At 44.6% G+C, this 16,411-nt stretch overlaps 1 long non-coding RNA gene across 3 annotated transcripts; it reads left to right on the top strand.

Moving 5' to 3' along the window:
- The first annotated feature begins 38 nt into the window (after positions 1–38).
- Positions 39–14,918, top strand: LOC135407722 (uncharacterized). Of its 3 annotated transcripts, none has more exons than XR_010426987.1 (3): positions 39–59; positions 586–740; positions 14,292–14,918. It is a non-coding gene; the product is annotated as an uncharacterized LOC135407722 (long non-coding RNA). The 3 variants fall into 3 exon arrangements; XR_010426985.1 differs by lacking the exon at positions 39–59 and adding an exon at positions 83–125 and having other exon boundaries at positions 14,292–14,917; XR_010426986.1 differs by lacking the exon at positions 39–59 and adding an exon at positions 222–502 and having other exon boundaries at positions 574–740.
- The last annotated feature ends 1,493 nt before the right edge of the window (positions 14,919–16,411 follow it).

Raw genomic sequence — 16,411 nt, forward strand, 5'->3', positions numbered from 1 at the left:
GGTTCGGTGAGAGGGGGCGGTGTGAGGGGGCGGAGAGAGGAGGCGGAGTGAGGGGTTCGGTGAGAGGGGGCGGTGTGAGGGTTCGGTGTGAGGGGGCGGAGAGAGGAGGCGGAGTGAGGGGTTCGGTGAGAGGGGTTCGGTGTGAGGGGTTCGGTGTGAGGGGGCGGAGTGAGGGCGTCGCTGAGGGCCGGGCCGGGGCTGGGCTCCTCCCGCTCGCGCTCCCAGGGCACGGCAGAGTCCCCGTCGCGGTCCCTGTCCCGGTCCCAGTCCCAGTCCCAGTCCCGGTCCCTCCCGGCGGCGGGGCAGCCGGCTTGCCGGCGGTTTCGAGCAGCCCCGGGTGCGGGGGAGCTGCCGGGGGTCGGCCCCGTCCCGGCCCCTCGGGCCGCGCGCGGTGAGGGCTGTGCGCGCCCGGCGCGTGCCCCGCGGGCAGCTGCGGCTCCGCCGAGCCTGCACCGTGCTGCGGCCTCCCGCACTGCAGCCTCCCGCGGGGAGCACGTGTGCAGTGTCCCAAGGTTAAATAAGCTCTTCCTTCCCCTCAGTATTACTTTCTTAGCAAAGACGCCACTTACACAGGCTCTTTTTCAGTCCATTTTCAGAGTAGTCGGGAAATCCCACAGGAAAAACAACACTTTCTCGCGTGAGCAAAGCAAACCCCAGGTACGCCTCGACCGTGCCAGCTGACGGTGGTGACTCGTGGGGAGGGACCCCAGCAGTGCCCGGAGAGGGTCAGGCTCGTAAAGGTGAGAAACACAGATGCTGCACGCGGGGGAGAAGCTGTGTGATGTGCACGCAGGTGAGAAGCTGTGTGACGGGCACGCAGGTGAGAAGCTGTGTGATGTGCACGCAGGTGAGAAGCTGTGTGATGTGCACGCAGGTGAGAAGCTGTGTGATGTGCACGCAGTGTGCAGCATCACAGAGCGGGGGCAGGTCTCACTGCAGCGAAGGGGAGGCCCGGTTGAGCAGAGTGTGCCCCGGTTAAACTGATGACCGAACCAGCAGTTAGAACTTCCTTTTTCATTCTTTCCATTTTCATTTAGCACCCTGTCTTACAGCCTCGTTGCAGAAAACAGTAATGTTTTTTTTTCAGTTTCCTTACAGCCTTGTGTTTTGTTCTACCTTTTCCTACCCATTTGATTCTGACATCCCTTCTTTTCCTCTTGCTTAATCTGTGAGTAGGAGCAATTTAAGACTCAATAAGTAGGTTCAGAGCCTGCTAAAGAAGAGGATGATCTTAGAGGCATTCAGGAGAGATTAAGTTCTTTTTTTAAAATGGCACACATCTTCAGCATGGATGAAAGTAAAACTGTACATATTCACTGTGAAAAGTACATTCTCTTTTTTGGCTACACAAAGGAGTAAGCAAATATATTGACCAGATGAGACATGCAAGCAAAATATATCTGAGATAAATTTTAGAAGAACTTTTGCAATAAATTTATTGAGTACTCTTGATAAGTTAATGTTTATTTCTATAGAGAAAGAAGTACTTGATGTTTTGTTTTGCACAGTGTGTTCCATCCAGCGATATTCTAAAATATCCCTAATTCATGAATCTGTTTCGGTTTTTTAGAGTACATATGTGAGAGATGTTAAGGGAATTGGGGTGTAATTCTGTCTCCTTTTGGCAGCTATCAAGACACAGAAAGCTCAGCTGTTTTTCTGTTCTTTAAAGACCTAGAAAGTAGTTTCTGAGGTAAAATTCTGGCACCCTGGAGCAATGCAGCGTGCTGCAGTTGTTCAGGAGGATAAAACGCTGTATGCGTCAGAGACCCAAACAGAACAGCATGAGGCCCTCTCCTGTCTACTTCATAAGTTTGGCAGTAATCCTGGAATGCATGCCAACAAAACAACAGAACCACGCTGAAAGAGTCTAGAAAACCAAAGCACTTACCTTGAAACAAACACCTCTCTTACCCTCTTACCCACACACAGAAGCAGGTCTGAAATTCTGCCACTTAGAGGCACTAGCATAGAAGCAATGCACGATTTAAGGGAACAGATGTTAAACTGCATAACTTTATGAGTTGTATTACATGTCTCAACTTATTAGTGTGTAAAATAGAACATCACGCAGTTGCACAGAACAACTTTGGCACACATCATTTTGGCTGTGTGTCTCATCAGTTGGCTGATGGACTGACTGTGCCCCTCTGATGTAATACTTCATAGTTGTTTCATGATTGTCACAGAGCATGCAAAACTCCAGAATACTTGAAGGCAGGCCACAGTGAAGGAAGAGGGTTTTCCAGATCACCATATGCTTCTTTCTTTATTACTGTACTGTCAAAAAGGAAAACTCCACTTAGTTCGTATTATCACCCTGTACTGAATGGTTCCTGGACACTGCAATAACTGTCCCAGTTCAGCATTTCCCCCAGCTGAAGAAGAAAGTGAAGTAATCAAACTGTTTGTGCATATGTTTATGCACATGCGAACTTGCACATGTATGAATATATATTTTAAACATACTTTGATTAAGTGGCAGACAGTCTAGGGATATCAAACTTCAAAATATTTGATTTAAAAATCAGCAAATGATGTTTTCTTCAACTCTCCCCTTTGTGGACCTTCCACTTGGACTGTTTAGCTCTCATGCCCCTTGGTGCCAAGGAGGCTTGATTAATGCCAAGAAGTTTGACCCATACATGTGAACATCTGTGTAATCATGTAGCTGTTCTAGGAAGCCCCCCAGCAGTGCCTACTGCACCAAAAGTCTTCCTTAAAGCCCATGTTGGTTGCAATGCCTACTGTCAAGATCTCTGTCATCCCTCTGTGATAACTCCTAGGGACCTGACAAGCATCTAACCAGGGACAAAGGTGAGATAGCTCAGGAGCAGCTAGAGACAAATCTCAAGTGTTTGGGATCTCTAGAACTGGTTTTCAAACTGATTAGCTTTATGTAACTAACAATGTCAGTCTAGTGGTACAACAAAATCAGTGTTTTTAGAAGACTTCTCTCACTCAAATACCTTTGTTCTCCTGTTGGGTGAGAGAAACAGATCACAGCTGCTACAATCCAGTAGCTTAGCATTCTTTTAGATGGCAAAGTATTCTCTTTCTGCTGCTCTTCTCCTCTCCTGCGAACACAAAGGAAGAGTAGAGGACACATCACTAGACTGAGAGATAAAGATCATTGTTGACTTCCTCTGGGGAATCTGTGTCAGGCCCCTCTCTGGCCACCAGGCACCATGATCACCATTTCTCTGTCTTTTCAGCACCCTTTAATGTTTTTGGTCTAATTTCTTATGATACTCATGAGGTTCCTCAGTGAATGTGAGGGTCTGGCTCACGTTTCTGAAGTGACCCTTCTCCAAAGTGTATCCTACAGAGCATCATCTTTTCTCTTGATTTCTATTTATCAAATTGGTGAAGAGGAGGTGTATTTTGAGACATTGTGACCAATATTTCAACAAACCAACCCCCTTTCATCTCTAGTCCAAGACATCTGGAAGTAATAATTTTTCTTTTTAGAATAATAGAATCATTAAGGTTGGAAAAGACCTCCAAGATCATCAAGTCCAGCCTTTAAAAAAAACTTATTTTTTGGACTAAAGAATTTCTTAAAATGTACCACAATTTTAAAGAGACAATTAATATTCTGACCCCAGTTCTTATTCTTTAAATTTCCTTGTTGCAGCCTTGAGAATTCTCCCTTGTTCCTCCTCCTAGTCCAGAAATCTCTGTATGAAGTGTATTACTTAATTTCAATTACAATGTTAATTACAGAAGACAAGTGGTTACTGAATCTTGCACCATAATTAATCAACCTGATATTTACTTACTACATTGTTCATAGTGGATTAAGCTGTAGCTGGACAAGCAGGGCAAGGAAAGTGAGTGACAGGAGCATTATCACGGCACACTGCCTCCCATTGGGAAAGTTCATCTTCCTTCTGAAAGAGACGCCTTCAGGGATCATGTAATTTGAATTCCCTGTGAATTTAGTGTCATCTTAGCTTGACCAGCTCTGGAAGAACATATTAACCTCCTCTTGTGATTTTCAGAAAACCATTCTAATTTAGCAAGTAATTAAGGGTCACATGTAGGATAAAGAGCTAGATAAGCTTGGATTACGCACAGGAAGCTTTGTTTCCAAGGCAACCCTAGCAGAGGGGGTGTTAATGCTGAGGTCAGTCAGTTAATGAACTGGGAATGGTTACTGGCTGCAAAATGTATTAGAGCTGGGGAAATGAAACTAACAATTGCATTACCATTTAATGATTTGATGATAGAAAACAAATGCCTACAGAGCTAGTTATCACTGAAAATACTGGAGACAAAGGTTACGGGCAGTGGGACCGTTCTGCTAAGTGAGGTCATGAGAAGTCCAAAACAATGACGCCTGACAACCCCAAAATACTTTGGTCATCATTCGCGGCTTTCACGGCTCCCCAGTGTGAAGCTGTCAATGTTTGCGTAAGCTGCCGGCGCTAACACACGCACCCTTGTGCTGGGCGCTGGGTTCTGTCGGAGTTAGTCCTGCCCGAGGTCACTACCTGTGTAACAATGTCAGAATGAAATCGGCCCGGTGGATTTAGCACACTGAAAAGCAAGATAGGAGGCTTCCAAGAGCTCAGGATGTAACACACCCTCTCCTAGGGCTTTAGGCTCTGGGAGCTAATCTCATGGGAGATTTGACAGGGCAAACACACAAATACCATGGACATGCATAAAATGTCCAAGCAGCTCATCTGCAGCAAACAGAGATGGATTTATTAAAACATGGTAATATTTAAAAAATGGAATCTTACATTATTATTTTTTGGTATGATATAAGGAACATTTGGGAATCAGATTACTGTGCTATAAGGCAGCAGAACAGAATATTACAGAGTACAAAGAGTAGGAAAGACCCATTAGATATCTAATGCTTTCTCAGTTCACTTGTACCTTAGCTATCCTTTGTGGTCTGTGAGAGAAAGAATTGCACAGGCATTTTTCAAAGCTTTCTTTAAGACAAACAAGCATTCTCTGCTTTTTGTGACAGTCAGATGACACTGGTGTCACAGAATATTCTGTAGCAGTTGGGTCATTCTTGCCTCAGGAATACAGGCACCTCTAACTTGGTGCTGTGCTTTTTGGAAGTAGGTGTCCCTTGTGGATATATAAATTAGGACTGTTTTAGATGCCACCTTATGTCTGTTTTTCTCAGACATGTCTGTTTTTCTCAGCCTTGGCATAAAAGCAGGTGATTTTGTGTTAGACTATGTGCTTGCACTGAGGGACTTCAAATGGTCTGCTCTCTCTAAAATGCCCTGTAGGACTTTGAATAGGAAATCAGACTGTGCTGGAGGTGAGCTGACAGCTGTGTGGGACAGACTGAGACAGCAGCTGGACCAGAGGAGTCTGCGCTGAGTGTTAGGTGTACTCTTGCTCACGGAAAAGTGTTATTAAAATGGAATGAGATGTGGAACAACCAGTCAGGAAAGGCAGGCTTCCTCCATTGGCAGAGATCAGATTAAGGAAAGCACAACGCAGCCAATCAAATGGGAAAATTCAGCCCGTCACAAAACTGAAAACCAAGCAACAAACAAAGACACCATCCCAAAACAACAAACCAGGCAAACCAACCAACCAACCCCCAAAACCCCAGGAAGGGAATTACCTTCTGTAATTTCCCCGGCCCTAAATAAATAAAGTGATGGCCTTAAATAAGTGATGGCTTTAAACAGTGACAAGGAGAATTTATGCAACATATTAGTGGATCTTTTGCTTTTGTTCCAAGTGCTGAGTACCTGGAGAAAGTGCCACAAGGCCACAGCATCTCTCCACAAGAGTTTTGAGGAGCAGCTCCTGTGCTGCTGTGTTGGTGTGGTACTGGGCAGGTCAGATCATCTCCCACAATTTCTTCTTTCCTTCCCACCTGCTTCCTATGACAGCCATTGCTCTGCTTTATTCTTCATATTTCCCACTCCCAACCTAAAGAAATCTAAATAGTGTTTAAATCCCCAAGTGTTTTTACCACTATGGTCAAAGGACTTGAGTAGTGTTGGGAGCAGTGATTTGTCTGCCTGTGAAAATGCTGTACAGAGAGGGACAAAGAGCAGAATTTTTCTGGTTAGTTCAATGCAAAGAATCAAAAATGACTAAAAGTCTAAAGAAACTAAAAAGTTTATCTGGAGCTTGGAAAATCCAACAATCATGCTGGGTCTGTGGTTTCCCCAGTCTGACTAACACCAAAGTTTTGAGAGTGAAGTGTCCTGCTTCAAAGAGCACAGCGAGGCTGTTCTGCTGCAGAACACATCCCATGGCATCCCTCTAGGCTGGGAGCTGTCCTGGGGTGTGTTACTGCAGTGCAGACACCTGCTGAGCAAGCCCCAGGAAAGCTTCCAGCTGTGCCAGAACTCGCTTGGACCTTCTCTGATATGAATTTATCTTGGTATAGAACAAATGGAAACACCCTGCCTGACTTGACAGAACTTGATCTTTAAAGGAATTTTGGTAGTTTTCTGCTCTAAGTCATACTAGTGTGTTTCTGCAGTCTCAGAATCCCAACACCACTGGAAAATTGAGATGTAGAGAAAGCATTTAGCTTAGCCTGGTTTAGCCGAACCTGGTTTTATTCAGCATTTGATCTGGCAGATGTACCAGCCAAAATGTTACCGAGGGTGACAAATAAACCCCGGGATTAGTTCAGACACTCCACAAATTAAGTGGTGGGAAATGCACCAGCCGGTTATGCTGAAGCTTTGTAGCTTCCATACAGCTCTTGGTTGGTATTCAGCAAGCTCTTGACTTCTTAAATGATTCCAGCTACCTTGGTTTTTTTCACTTTTCTTAAGTGACATTCCACAGTAAAGGAAGTAAATGCTTTTCACTGTGCAGACAGCATTATGTTCATATGTGCTCCATTCCCCAGATAAATAGCAGGGCAGTTAAACAAATGACAGGAATATGAGATGAAGACAAGGCACATCTCTCTCTGACACTGATTCATGGATGCCATCACAGATAAATATTTTTTGGGAGAAGCAACTTGCTACTTATTATTCCTGGATCAAGACTAAAATCTTAGAAATAATGAGTGGTCATCAGTTAATAAAGGGCATCGTGCTTTCTACAGCTCCCTTAGTACAAGAGGCTAGATTTCAAATGGATGCATAAATTGGGTAGCTAAATCCACTGAATGAACTGCTGAGAACTTAACATGCTTGGGAGAGTCAAATGACATAATCCAGATATGGCCTGTGGAAGCCTCACGGCAGCAATTGCTGTTTTGATAGTTTCATTTTTCGTAGATGTCTCCTCTCTCTCGTGACCAGAGACAGGACATGAGGAGATGGAATGAAGCTGCACCAGGGGAAGTTCAGATGGGATGTTAGTAAAAGATTCTTCACTGGAAGGCTAGTGGGTCGCTGAACCAAGCTCTGCAGGGAAGTGATCACAGCTCCAAGCCTGCCAGAGTTCAAGGAGCATCTGGATGACACTCTTAGCCATATAGTTTAGTTGTAATAGTCCTTTGAGGAGCAGGGAGACTCAATGATCCATGTGTCCCTTACAGCTTGAGATATTCTCTGTCTCCTACTTACCTCCTTTTATGCTTTACTCAGCTCTAGGGCTGCAGTGAGAACATTCAGACAGCTCTTCTCTGATTTTATCAAGCGTTTTAAGAATTGAACATCCTCACTTTCCTCTTCAGTGAGAGACAACGTGCCCTTCTGTGGCACTGAATGGCTATTTTTTAGTTGAATTTTATTAGAAGGAACAATTGACCCATTCATGTTTATTTTGAGCAGGGATGAGCTGAATGGATTTAAAAACATCTAAACCTCTTTGAACATTAGGAATTGTCAAATTTAGGATCTTTCAATCAAATGACCCAGAAGTGAACCATGAAAAACATGGAAGCATCCCTACCTTTGAACTTTGGCTTCTTGAGTGCAGCCTCTGGGCGAGCTGCTCATGTGATCCTCAGCAGAGCACAGCTTGAACTGCCCCATTTTTTCACTGCTGCCTCTCTTCTGGCTACGTGACAAGTCCCTTTCACCGTCAGATGTCTTCCCCAGACTTTGAGCCTTGCCTCTGCTACACTTCTGTTCTCTCACTTGTTTTACCTCCCCTCCCTTCGTTTACTTATTTGCTTTCCCACCATTGTGTTTTGACTCTCTGAGACAAGAATCATCTCTTAACGGATCATGCATCACAGGAGCCACTTCCCTCCTTTCCCTGAGATGCCAGTTGCTTTTTCTGAAGTGCCAGTGACTGTTGATGCATGCAGCACCCCAGAGGATCAGGTCCCTGGGCTGGCAAGGGCATTCCTCACTACTGGTACCCCCAGTAGTTTCCAGTCACACAAACAATAGGGTGCTCTGCCTGATGCTGCACAGAGTTACAGCTTTGGAAAAGGCAGCAGTGCATGTGGGAGCCCTTCATCACACGGGGCAGGTACGTGTGTTCCAGTGGGAATAGCCAGCAAGTATGAACAGAAAAATGGGGTAGCCCATGCTTTGTGCACTTTACTGCCATTATGAGAGAACTCGTTCTCAGTTTCAGGCAACCCAATTCGTCCCCCACAGCACACTGCATGTAGCCTGTGGGCTGCCAATAGCCTCTGTCCTGAGCCACCTCAACAGGGGAGGGGGCTGAAAGCACAGGAGTAAAAACCTGCCCACCCTTCCCTCGGAAGAATTCTTTCCAACCTTTGTGAATGTTCAGAGCCTTCTGTGTTACTTTTAAGGTTATTTCCTTTGGAAACAGTGGGTTTTCTCTTTCAAAGATCACCTGGTATAGGCTAGAGTCCTTTGCTGTCACCCCTTGTGCCTTTTCTCTTCACATGAAGTTTCTAAAAGGGCTTACCTATTAAACAATGCCTCGAGTCAATTTTTGCTGAACTAACATTTCCAGAGTGATCGATATTGAGGAAGAGCCATTTTCAGACTATGAGACAAAGCAGCAGGAAGGAGGACAGGGAAAGGCATGGAAGTTTTGCTTACCAGCCTCTCTTCTGCTGCTTGCTTTCTCTGGGGACATTATTGGTGCCAGTAGTGGTGGTCGAGTGGCTTTGGTGCTTCCCACTTTCCACACAAGTTGCTGCACCACAGAGGATATGGTGCCATCTGCTACCTCTCATGCAGGGATAGCTGCCAAATTCCCTCTGGAATCAAAGATTCCAGATTATCGTCCACTGATGGTAGGAGCCACTCACTCAGGCTCACAGGTGAGATGGCCTGAAAATGCATTCAGGAACAACTCCCAGCAGACCCAAAAGATGCTTCTGCTCTAGCAATGTGCAACACTAATTTAATTACAAATGTGATTTTGCCTTTGGCACATGACATCTACTCCATGCACTTTGCAACCATTAAACTACTCTCCACCTCTGCAGGAGAAGGTAGGATTTCCAGATCCAAACCTGTCGATAAGAGCAAGTGGTTTAAGGCACCTTTGGTCCCCTCATTAGCAGTGTCTGATGAGATCTGCTATCCCGAGGGCTGGGTAAGTGGCTCCCACCTTTGGCACTCCTCAGGGTGGTAGGAATGCATTCATGTGCTGCATATGCCCCCAAACTGCAGCTGATGGAGCAGCAACCAGGCACTGAAGCCATCACTCACCAAGACTAGGAACAGTGGGAGCTGAGGAAGGATCCCAGCCCTCCTGCTTCTGTTCCTTAAGAACAGGATCACCATCACCTTCAGAAAATGAAGGTCATTCCTATTTAAATCAGTGCACAATTGGCCATGGTCATTAGAAGGGAGAGGGGCTGGGAAGCACCTTTCTCAACAGCGGCAAGGCAAAAAAGAAACGGGAGCAGGAAGTGGAAAGGGGGTAGAACATGTTTAAGGATTGCATCTTGGCATGCACAGCGTGCATTTTCACAACTCGTGTCACACCGGTCTGAGGTAAACCAGGAGCTGTTAATGCATGGGACACAAAGGAAACCCGAGGGACTCCCTCCTGCAGGCATTCCGGGAGAACACAGCAGGCCACGGAGACAAGAGCACAGTCTCTGCAGGCACGATCCTGCCGTGGAAAACACAGGAACATTTTCAAATGCACGAATGGCAAAAGAAAAAAAAAAAAAGATACTTGCTCAATTAGCCTTAAGGAGTCCAAGTTTTTTTCAGCTTTGCATCTTTTTGGACTCCTCAAAGCAAGGAACTCCGTTGCCCATTTCACAGATGGATGGCTCTGGGAACACGTTTGGAGGAATTAGTTGTAACTTTGTTCACTAGGAGGTTTCTTTCTGCCAGCCTGCAAGAAATCCCTCGTTTTCATGACAACCAAAACAAAAACAAGTGACCATGCATTAAAGTGAAAAGAATCCCATTTAGAATGTGAATAGAGCTACAAATTACCAGGCATAAGCACATACCCAAGGAACTGGCTGTTTGTAAACTAGCTGGTTTTTCTAACTGAGGTTATACACAGGCAAAAAAAGAGAAAAATAACAGAAAACATAAAAAACAACAACAACAACAACAAAAACCCAACCAAAAACCAGAAGAAAGGGGGAAAAGGGGGAGCCCTGGTACTTTATTGCTCTTCTACATAAATAGATCATAGGAATTGCAGTGATAAGTACACTGTGGTTTTGAGCTGACTGCAGGAGTTTGAACTCCACTCTCCTCTTTTTGTCCAATAGGAAGCTGCTTAGCTGAGGCATTTTGAAGGATTTAGAGAATTGTCTGGTGGTACTGAGCCCGTGACAGGGGAGTACGAACATGTCATCATTGGGCAGCCTGTTCCTGGAGCCCCAAAGGTATCTCTAACTTGTGAAAACAGAGGCTTACGGCTGCCGAAAAAGCATTCTGTGTCTACATGTCTGCCTAGACTATACATAAACAAATTCAGGAACGGCAGGAGACTGTGTTTAGGTATTTGCAGCATCACTTTCAGAAAGCTTGCAGAATTATTTCTGTGTCTTGCGAGGTGACATCAGCAACAGAGCAGGTACTTTTTGTACTCTCCTTTAGGGCTCAGAACACTTTCAGTAGTGGAGAACTTCACAACGGGTCTAGCAATGCGGGAGCCAGTATCAGCCCACCTACGGAATACATGTGAAATGCAGAGTATTTGACGTTATGCAAAACCTTTTTTAGGAACTGCACTTGGGTATGGCAAAACTGGGAGCTCTGGATCCAGCTGTAGTAGCAGCAGGTTTAACGCTGTGTACTCTGATGACAGTACTTTGAATAAGATAGCAAAAAAAACCATCTCCTGCCACAGAGCAGGCATCTCCTGCCACAGGGCAGGCATCTCCTGCCACAGGGTGGGCATCTCCTGCCACAGGGCAGGCATCTCCTGCCACAGGGCAGGCATCTCCTGCCACAGGGCGGGCATCTCCTGCCACAGAGCAGCTATCTCCTGCCACAGGGTGGGCATCTCCTGCCACAGGGTGGGCATCTCCTGCCACAGGGTGGGCATCTCCTGCCACAGGGTGGGCATCTCCTGCCACAGAGCAGCTCGCCCCGGGGCAGCAGCGTTTCTCCTGCTAAAGCAGCCATCTGACTGCGGGTAGGAACTGTTACACACGACACAGGGCTCCGGGGGATTTCTAACCTGCTTCTGCCTCAGCTTAAAAGCAAAGGTATTAAATTCCTTCGGAGTAGAAAACTGTCCAGCCTAGTCTGATCTGCAGGGCTTTAGTTTGGCAGGGTGCAGCCTGCAGTGGCTGCCGGCGATGCCCATCCAGCGCGGCCGTGTGGCATGGCAGGAGTCTGTGAGTCATCCCGCCAGGTACTGGTGTGCACTGGCACACCCTGAGGTGCCAAGGATGCCGGACGAAGGGCTGGGCATTAATTTATTCCTGGTATTGCCCCTTCTCTCGCCGAACTGAAATCCTTACAGCCAGTTACTAAATTCAGTCCTTTCCCTTCTCGGCTGCGTTTATAGCAACACGAAGGCATGTATGTGTTTGTGCACGCATTCTTATGGGACTTGCTTTGGTTTAGGGTTTTTCAGGTAGGCTGGTTGGTCTTGGTAGGGTTTTTATTTGTTGGGTTTTGTTGTGTTTTTTTTTTTCTAAGCCCTCATTAACTCCACTCACGCTGTCTTACTCTGTTTGCCACTGCTTAAGTAGTGCTTTTTTAAAAAAGCAACCAATTAGCACCTCATCAGCTTCAATTAGAGGAGACAAAAGCAGTGTAAAGATAACTCAATGAGAGGGGGTGGCACAACATCATGTAATCGCTTAAGACAGCGGTGAGCATTCACTGTGCTGGCTCTGCCGGGCCTATTCACCTTTTTTTCTTCTTTCTGGATGCATTTAAGACCCCCTTTTTTTTTTTCCTTCTTTTTTTCTTTCTTTTTTTTTTTTTTTTTTTTTTTTCTGGGAAGCCGGGCCTCCCAGGAGTCTCAGAGCCTCTCATTCAGGGCTACCTGTTTACAGCTCACCGAACAGAAGGACCTAAACAATCCTATATTGTACGCCTAGTGCTTCCTTAAACTTAGGCCTCCACAATGGCATGTTTTCAGAAGCTGGGCAGAATAAGTTAAAGGCTGGCTTTATACTCATTAAGTGTTCTGCTTGTACTGTCTTCTAATTACATGGCAGGGCAACAATGTATTTTTTTTTCTAATGGAGTTCTTTGGAGCAGTTAATTTGGTGCCTGTACTAAATGCCCCAAAACATTAATTAGTGTGGAAGGAACCCTAATTTCCTCAGCGGCTTTCCTCTCCATTTACTTCCCTTGTTTTCACATAGGCTTGGATGAGCCTCTATAATGAAATTACCTCATTAATGCCTTTATTCTTGCAGAGTAACTCATTCAAGATCTACCATTTAGTTTTAATTTAATGCTGTCAAAAGCAAAAGGTGCATTCATGTCTTTGATTAGTGCATTTTTTTCTCTCTAAAGAGTGGACAGATTTAAATTATTAAGATGGCAAGTAGTGAGTTATAATTGGATACAAGCAGCACTTCAGTGAATATTAAATGCTTTCAAAGCCTGGCCTATGTGGTCTGCTGACTATTAACTGTGTCCAGTGAGTTATTCTGTGGGGTTTGAATTAACGGCGCATTAGCTACTGTGAAGCAAATTGTTTAATTTTGTTTATAAAAAACGGTGAAGTTGCATTTATCAACATGACATTTAGTTGTAGCAGAGTTCAGTTTTCCCCATTATCCTATACTGACCTCATTGCTTGGTTAGTACTGCTAACACAGGGTCTCCTCCTGTACTCCACACTCTTGCAAAGTCTAACTGGAGACTTGCCTATGTATGGCCAGTAGGGTAAGACCTTTGTTTGCAGGAACTACAGAGTTCTAAATGTTGTCAAGCAGGAACCACCTGCATTTGACTACACTGATCATTTGCTTATGGAGTACAGTGGCACGAAGTGTGTCTATGATTTGTGGGGCATGCACAGTTACAGACTTGGTACCAGCAACTGAAGGGGCAGGAGTTAACATCTGATCCTTGATCTTTAGCTGTCTCTCTTCTCCCTCTTTTCCTTTGCAACTCGTGTCATAAGATACCTGAGATGTGCCAGAGAAACGTGCATGTCAGAAGACTTAGGCAGCCTGTAGTCTGCTTGGCACATGCAGTTTATTATTAACTAATTATAGTTTATTGTGTGGCTGCAGTGCTACCAGAGGTCAAAAGTCAGAGTCACGTCCTTGGGCCAGGAGCTCTGTAGGGCTCTGTGTAACCACTGTGCAAAGCAGCCAGTCACACCAGTGTGTCACAGCCTTGTCCCACTGCCCGGGGCCTTTCAGTTTTGAGCATCTCCAAGGATGGAGATCCCACAGCCCCTCTGGGCTTCTGTTCCAGTGGTTACCCACCTGCATAGTGATGTTTTCCTTTAGGAATTGTTAGGAAATTATTATCTTTTCAATGCAGTCATTAAATGTGATAGGATAACTTGAATTGATAATATTTTAAAAATAACATGAATTATAAGTTTATTATAATGTATTACATATATTTATTATAAGTGTTTGACATATTTAGTGCATATTACACAGAACACACGTGCAATATATTATACATCTATTATGATTGCAATGACAAGCAACACACAGGGCAGTGTTGTTTATCTTAGTAATCTTTCCCATCTGTGCTGTAAAAGTGTCTTGGGTTTGGATTCATTTCTCCTCCCAGCACGAGCAGGAGCAAACCCTTCCATTCGCTTGTTCCACAGCGGAGCGGGGTCCTGGGAACTTTGGAGTCATTTCTCCTGCGGTGTCTCGCTGCCCTCTCGTGGCCGAATGATGCATGTGCACAGCACCGCGGTGAGTACCTCATCTTCCTTATGCTGCTGCATTAAATTCCCAGGCAGAATGTTACAGCCAGCATAACCTCCTTTAATTCCTGCCAGCCTGGAACCCTCGGTTAACTTTCCTTTTTTAGCTCCAGTTATTTGCACCGACCCAGAGGAGCTCCTTGGCCTGAAGAGCTGCCCGACGGAGCGCATGGAGCCTGGCACCAGCTGGGCTGGAATGGCTCCCCGAGAGTCCAGCTGCACTCTGGACAAGAGAAAGGGAGAGCTGGGGCAGGCCAGAGCACGTTCTGAGGGTAAACTTGCAATAGTTTATAGGGTAGAGATTGAACATATTTAGGTGTCAAGGTGATCAGATGTGGAGAGGTAGGGAAATTTTCAGAGTTAAAGTCTGGGGCAATCTGTAGCAGAGAGAATGAAAATGTTGTGTTAAAACAGAGGTAATCAGGAGTGGGCTGGAAGGGAAAGTTGTGGGGGTGAGATAGGAGAGAGTATCCATGGCAGGGAATGACTGTTTGGAGGTGAAGCTGAGGGAATCAGCAGTGGACAGGGAGGGAAAACATTGGGGTAAACTCTGGGGCAGTGTGTAGCAGAGAGAAGGAAGATTTTGGGTTCAACTGAGGCCGTCAGGAGTGGGCAGGAAAGGAAAGTTCTGGGGGTAAAACTCGAGAAGACCTCCGGGTTAGAAAATGAACCTTTGGAGGTAAAAAAGAGTTACTGAGTGGTGTGCAGGTGGAGAAAACTGTGGGGGTTTAAATGTGAGGTGATCTGTGGGGAGAGAATGAATGATCTTGTGTTAAAACGATGTGACCAGTTGTGGGCTGGAAGGCAGGTTTTGGGGCTTCAAAAGGAGGTCGATTCTCTGCGGGGAGAGAATGAAGCAAAGAAATAAAATAAAGGAAAAGAAAAAATAAAACAAAAGAAATAAAAAGAAAAAATGAAATGAAATAAAATGATGATAAAATAAAAATAAAGAAAATTAAATGGAAAATAAAATAAAATGAAAATTAAAAAAGAAATGAAATGAAAATAAAAGGAAATAAAACTAAATAAAATAATAAAAAATGAAATAAAATAAACAAAAATAAAAAGAAAGGAAACTAAAATGAAAATGAAATAAAATGCAATTAAGAAAGAAGTGAAATAAAAGGAAAGAAAGAATAAATAAAATAATAAAAAATGCAAAAAATAATAAGAAAAATAAAACTAAAATGAAATAAATTAATAAAACCAAATAAAATAAAATAAAATAAAATAAAATTCAATGAAAATAAAAATAAAATAAAAAGAAATAAAATAAAATGAAAATAAAATTAAAATAAGGAAAGAAACAAAATAAAAGGAAAATAAAATTAAATTAAATAATAAATAATTCAATAAAATAAACAAAAAAAGAAAGAAAATAAAATGAAAATGAGTAAAAAGAAATAAAATAAAATAAAATGAAATAAAATAAAAATAAAAAATAAAATAAAGTGAAATTAAAAGAAAGAAACGAAATAAAAGGAAAATAAAATTAAATAATTTAAAAAATGATCTCAAATAAACGAAAAAGAAATAAAATAAAATAAAATAAAAAGAAATAAAATAGAATAAAATAGAATAAAATAAATAAAAAGAAAGAAAATAAGGGTTTTTTTGAGATAAACTGCAGTAAATTGAGGTAAAGTGAGGCGATGAGCGGTGGAGAGGTCCGGGAGAATGCGGGTGTTAAAGTCGGGCAATGTGGTGGGCAGAGCAGGAGTGTTTGGAGGTGGGTTGAGGCTGTGAGCAGTGGGCAGGAGGGGCTAATTTTGGGGTGGTCCCTGGGGTCGGTGCTTTGTCCCGCGGGTGCAGCGAGGCCGATCCCGCGGCGCTTTGTGAGGCAGTGCCGGGTTTGGGGCTGTGTGTCAGGGAGGGCAGGGGGCTGCGGCTGGGGCGCGGGGGGCGCGGGGGGTCCTTTGCAGGGCCGGCGGTGTCGGGGCTGCAAGTACCGGCCGTGTCCGCCAGGCGGAGACTGCGGGGCACAAGCCGAGGGTGCCCGGGCCGGGCCAGAGCCGGGCAGGGCCGGGAGGGTTTGGGAGTCCCGGCGGGGACAGGACCTGAGGCTCGGGGGACGGTGCTGGGAGTGTGGGGATGAGGCGATCCGGGGAACGGGAGCTCAGATCAGTCCGTGGGCACGAACTGAACTTAGAAAATCAGCTGGTCTGGCCCCAGAGAGCCCATTGAAATCTGGAATAGTGACGTGCCCTGTGCCCAACACTCATTGTGT

This window comes from Pseudopipra pipra, chromosome Z, assembly GCF_036250125.1.
Source record: "Pseudopipra pipra isolate bDixPip1 chromosome Z, bDixPip1.hap1, whole genome shotgun sequence".
Classification (NCBI taxonomy): Eukaryota; Metazoa; Chordata; class Aves; order Passeriformes; family Pipridae; genus Pseudopipra; species Pseudopipra pipra.